A 6209-nucleotide genomic window follows, 5' to 3' on the forward strand; every position below is an offset into this window, starting at 1 on the left:
TTGGTCTTTCACTGTACACCAGGGTGAAGAGCCTAACTACCTTCTTGATAACCTCCTTGTAGGTACTGGAAGGCTGAACCTCCTTCCCAGGCTGAACAAGCCCAGTTCCCTCAGCTTTGCCATATGTTGAATGTGATGGCTGGCTTCAGGCCCCTGACCATCTTGATTTCAGATTCTTCTCACCAGACTGTTTCCTAGCCAGTCAGTTCTCAGCTTGTATTTTTTGAAGGATGTTTTCCTTACCAGGCACAGAACTTTGCATTAGTTCTTGTTGAACTTCATATGGTTCCTGTCAGCCCATTGCTCTGGCCTGTCTGGATCCCTCTGAATGGCAGCTCTGACCTAGAGGGTCAGCTGCTTCTCCCCCTGTTGCCTACTTTATAAGCAAGTGTGTTGTTGCCTCCCCCAGGTCATTGATAAAGGTGTTAAACTCCCAGGGCTGAGCCATGCATGTGACCCATTGACAGCTATCTGCCTCTACAGTCAGGTTCTTTACCCATCTGGTCGCCCACCTCTCCAGACCATAAACATCTAGCTTGGACACAAGAATATTGTGGCAGAGCTGAGGTTGGGCAGGATCCACTGCTCTCCCCACATCCATGGAACATTTTTATCATGACAGGCAATCAAGATGGTCAGATGTGATTTACCTCTTAGTAAATCCACACTGACTTCCCAGTCACCTTCTCTTTTATGTGCTCAGAAATGTACTCTAAACATATTTTTTTTCCTCTTTACTGAATTTTTTTTCTTCTGCACTTGAAAAAGAATCAGGAAAGCAAGCCCTCACCTTGGCTGGTGTCCCCGAGGAGGATGTGGGAGCCAGGCTGGGTATCAGTCCACAGTCACCAGGGCAAAATCCAAATCAGGTTTTAATTTTCCATACTCTGTCCCATGTGTACTGCCAGTGTGAAAATACTCTGTGTACCTGCTGTGATAGCCAAAAGGGCTCAGTCCAAATCCACTTTTGATCTTAATGAGAATTGATGTGGATCAAATGCCTGTAATAGAGGAATTCATCAGCTCCCCAACTCCTGATCCCTGTGCTCTGCAGCTGACAAGCTGGCTTGTGCCCAGAGCAGGTGAGGCAGCAGAGAGGACGTGGGTCCCTGGTCTGATCCAGTTAGTGCCTGGTCCTCAGCATTCATTTCACAGAAGCTTCTTTTGTCAAGGAGCTGCTGAGCAGCCCTCATCTCCTTCTGTGCTGAGCCTGAGCTCTGCCCCAGCACAGGGCCAGGAGCTTTTGGAGCAGATCTCCTGCTTCAGCCCATCCCTGGAGCTTGGGCAGTGAGGACTGACTGGGTCATACAGTCTTTGACTGCAGTCCCGTGATGTGTCTGAGTTATGGGAGTGTTCATAGTCACTCATGACTGTCTCCAACCAGAGTAACCTGCTGTGACTTGGAGAGACTGTTCAGGATGATTCCAGGGCAGGTATTTCCCACAGCACTGGATTTTCCTGATGCTTCCAGGTGATGGAGTAACTCATGTGAGGGAGAAAGAATAGATGTTTCTGCTCTCTGGAAACAACACAATGTCCAGAGAGGCTCTAGATCCAGACACCTGAGCTGATATTTAGAAAATGCTTCCTGGTGTTGCCAGCTGAGACCATGTGCTTCCAGGGCATGGTGAATCTCAACTAGGAGCTCACTGTCTTGGGGTCCACAAGCTGCTCTGAGGTTGCTGACTGAGCAGTCACCAGACACGTTCCTCTCAGTACAGATTTCTACTAGCACTTTCTTTAAAGGGAAGGCAACCTCAGAAACATTCCCAAGCCACTCCAAAGCATGACCTCTTCACCTCCATCCCTGGTAAGGTAATGAAACAACTCATTCTTGATGCTGTCTACAGGAACATCCAAGGACAAGAGGCTTACCAGGAGCTGTCAACATGGCTTTACTAAGGGGAAGTCATGTCTGACCAACCTGATAGCCTTCTGTGAGGATACAGTCAGGTGGATGGATGATGGCAGAGCAGTAGACAGAGTTTATCCTGATTTCAGGAAGAAACTGGTTTGAGATGCTGTAGTTTTTTTTCCCTTCTGCCAGTAACTTTGCAGGTATCTGCATTTTCTGAGCCTTTTCTCACTTCACCAGAGTTGCCTGATCCAAGCACTGACCCTGAAGCTCCCATCAGCCCACTACAGCCAGGACTAGGAACTGAGTGGTGGGGAGAGCCCATTTGGGCAGGCATGAAATGATGTCCCAGGAAAAGATGAGATTTAGACTGAGTCCCAGGCCTACTTCAGCGTCTCACAGACAGAGGACAGTGAACCACCTTCCTTTACCATCAAAACCTTCTAAGAGCACTGCAGAAAAGCCCCAGGACACACATGTGGGTGCACATCTACTTGGTAAGAGCCCTGGGGAACAGCAGTTGCAGTTATATCTGTTGTTTTATGTTGCCAACATGATTTGCAGACACAAAGCTTTCCTGAGGTGAAGGTCACAAGGGTGCTACCACAGGAAGCTGCATTGCCTTGCAAGGCTCTGTAGCCCTGGAGTTGCCAGGGAGCTTTAATTAATGCCCTTTATTCAGATAAGGGCACTCATGGCTCAACATACCCCCACAAATTAAAGGTGGATTTACTGGTTGGTGTCTATCTATTTTTGCACAAAGAACTTTGGGAAAACAAGGAGGTTTTGTAAGCTGCAGCTGAGTAAGTTCCCTGGCATGCTGAAGGAACTTATTTTAATAAACTAGTAATACACAGCTTAAAACATGTAATGAGCTGGCTGTTGCTCAGAGACAGATGTAAGCAGCCCTTCCCAGCTCTCCCCAGCTCTCCCCAGCTCTCCCCAGCTCTCCCCAGCACAGTTTCAGTAAGGCCAAATGTTAGGTCCTACATCTGGACCACAACAACCCCAGCAGAGCTACAGGTTTGGGTAGGAGTGTCTGGAGAGCTGCCCAGCAGAGATAGTCCTGGGGTTGCTGATTGACATCCAGCTGAACATGAGCCACCAGTGTGCCCAGGTGGCCAAGAAGGCCACCACCATCCTGGCCTGTAGCAGGAGCAGTGTGACCAGCAGGACCAGGGAGGTGATCTTACCTTTGTACTCAGCCTTGGTGAGGCTGCACTTCGAGCACTGTGTGCAGTTTGGGCACCACAGGAGGAGAAATGGGAGGTTGAGGGAAGACCTTACTGCCCTCCTCAACTTTCTGTAAGGAGACTGTAGTGAGGTGGGTGCTGGCCTCTTCTCCCCAATGTCAAGTGAAAGGACAAGAGGTGATGGGTTCAAGTTGCAACAGGGGAGGTTCAGATTGGATATTTAAAAAATTTCTTCATCAAAAGAGTGGTGAAGCATTAGAACGGGTTGCCTGGCTGCTGTAGCTGGTTGCATATCAGAATTACTTAGAGATCTGAAACTTATTAATATGTACTTTTTTAGCTACTAACCCTTGCTTGGCTGCAGAGAGCAGCAGTGACACTACAGCTTCTGGACACCCTGATTTAGAACATTTGAGACTATGACTGCAGAGAAATGAGTTTATACAGCCCAGTATGTTCGTGGTGCAGTGCTCAGGAGGTGCCTGGCTAGTTGGCAGGAGAGGATATCTGTAGGTCATTGCTCACTGCAAACTCATTGCTCCTGCACTCCGCTCCCAGCTGGGCACCCAGAGCAGCCAAAGCAAATGGACAGAATAGCTCTTGGTCCCTGCATGTGCTCCTAGCTCTGATCCCACAGCTGGGTGTGGGGAGGAGGGTCCAGCCCCTGTCTTTTGGGCATGTCTGGGAGCAGGGACAGTCCTGAGTCACGCTAACAATTTGGTATGAGGACAAAGCCCTGAGCTGATAGCTGGTCTGGTGTGTCTTGGCTGTTTGAAGACACTTAGCGCATCCACTGTGCTGAGTTCAAAGGGCTGATCACAGGGGAGGTTTGCTATAAAAAAACTTTCCCTTATCCTCCAGGCTTAGGGGGATTCTAGGAATTCATGGTTCATGAGATATGTGGCTGTGGTATCCATTTTTAGTGACCTTAAATGAAGCTAAGGGCAACATTTGTCAAAACACTAGTGACAATAATGGTCCTGCAAGATCATAGGGTCATTTTCCTTGAGCAGATACAAGTAGGGCCAAGCCAGTGTCTGAAGGACAAGGTAATGCCCCCCATGCTGCAGAAGTAGCTGCAGGTGCCCCAGGATGCACCAGCTGGGAGTATGCTATGGATGGTGACAGGAGCTGTCTGGGATAGGGTTTTGCTGCACACAGCTCCTGTTGGTGAGCTGCAGTGCTGGTGGTGAGTGTTAGATGAGTGTCCATGGAAGTGCAGAGGCTGAATGTGGGATACTGAACAATGACAGGAGACAACCAAAGTAGGCAGTATACCATGGGATGAAGGAGACCCTTCCACTCAGAAGGGGTACCAGGAGCTACCTCTGTCCATGCAGTCAGGAAAGCTGCCATTGCTCCTACAAACTGCTGTCCACACTGCTCTGCCATGTGAGCTGTTTGCAGCCATTGTCTGTCTGCTATATACCAGCTAAAGAAAGCATTTGGGACTGGAAGAGCTCCATCCAAAGCCCTCTATGGCCTAAAGGGTGTTCACACCCTTTTTGCAAGAGATTATGATCCAGTTTTGCAAGACTCACAGGAGGTTTTGTCTTGTTGAAAATGCACATCTCTCAGCAGATTGTTGAGTCAGAAAGCAACCCAGCAGAAGCTGGATGTGCTGCCCACTGGTCATGGTGGGATAGCATGTTGGAACGTGGCTTCTGCAGCTCCTTTTGGAAGCAAGGGTAGGCTTTGGCAACATAGGCAATCAAAGTGATATTTGAAGCAACATTTCTGTAGCTTACTCAGGGCTTGGCATTCATGAACCATCATCCCTGACACTAGATTTGGGCGTTGCTGTTCTTGATAAGCCTCCTATTTGCCATTGTTTAATAGATAACTCATTCACAGCTTCTTCTCTCATCCTTCTTGACCTGTGCATAATGCAAAGCCATAAGAAATATCATAACTGATCCTACAGTGACCCTCAGCAATTTTTTCCCTTCCTGTGACCTTGCCCTCCACCTCAAGGGGAGCTGCTTTGCCCTTGCCACTGTGCAGCTCTGCCCTGGCAGCCCATGAGCAGGAGTGGTGGGGTAGGTCCCTTCTGTACTGTTAATTCTCTGACATATTGGTGAGAGCAAGTATGAGTGAAGTGATGGCCCTGGTGGCAGCTGGAAGGAAAGCATGGTCCCAGTAAAGGAAGTTCTCACAACAAAGTCTACAAACCACAGTTAGATCCCAGAGTTACTAAATCTGGAAAAAAGAGCATCTCCTTTCTATACATACTGTATATGGCAGAAAATGAACATGAGGTGGTGAGCAGGAATATGCATTCCAAATATGGGGAGGGGGCTGAGCTAAGGGAAGGGACTGAGCCTATAAAAACCGTGAGGGTGAAAGTCCTGAGTGGTGGCTCCTGATCCCTTGGTTGTGCTCCTGGCCTTCTGCTGCAGGTTCTGCTCTCTATGCTTAGAGCTCCACAGGGCTGTGGCACTGTGGTAGGAAGTCTGCTGTGCTGTTCCTGGGGTAAGGAAGGACTGTACCTGGGGTTTACTTTGCTGGTTCTCAACCGGAGCGGTTGCTCACAGTAATTGAGAGGTATTGGACCTTTGGAGGGGCAATAGCTTAACTGGAGTCTTACCTTCACTCTTTCTCTTTCAGAGAGAAGAGAGGTCATCCTGTTCCTTCCTTCTTCCAGTTGGCTAATTGTTAAGGTGAGAATTAAGGCATGAAATCTAAGAGCTTGCCCAGGCTGACCCAAACTGCCTCTTCCCTTGTGCTCACTGTGGGCAGGTCCCCATTCTTCTTCCTGCATGGGTTGCTCTAATGGGCCACAGCATTTGTCCATTCCTGCCCACTACAGCTGCCCACCAGAAGACTAGGACAGGCTCCATGCTAAAGGGAGTGGGTGAGATCACAAATGCAGAGGAGAACTGGTTGGAAAACAGGCCTCAGGGCTTCATTCTTACTAAAGACTCTGTGAATCCTTCAGAGATCCCTCCCCTTTGCTGCATGTCCCCAGGAAGCCCTCCTGCTCATTTGGGCATGGATCCCCTTTCCCTGGGGTCATGAAGGGTGGCAGCCCTTCTTTGTAGCTTTTGTACATTCCAGCTGGAAAAGGCAAATATCTCCCTTGAGCCCTTGTGGTATGTGGGTTTGGGAAGGGTGTTCAGATATATGCTCTTGGAGCCCCTGACCTGGGAGGTTTGGTGGAC

Source organism: Calypte anna, chromosome 18 (assembly GCF_003957555.1).
Source record: "Calypte anna isolate BGI_N300 chromosome 18, bCalAnn1_v1.p, whole genome shotgun sequence".
In the NCBI taxonomy this organism is placed as follows: Eukaryota; Metazoa; Chordata; class Aves; order Apodiformes; family Trochilidae; genus Calypte; species Calypte anna.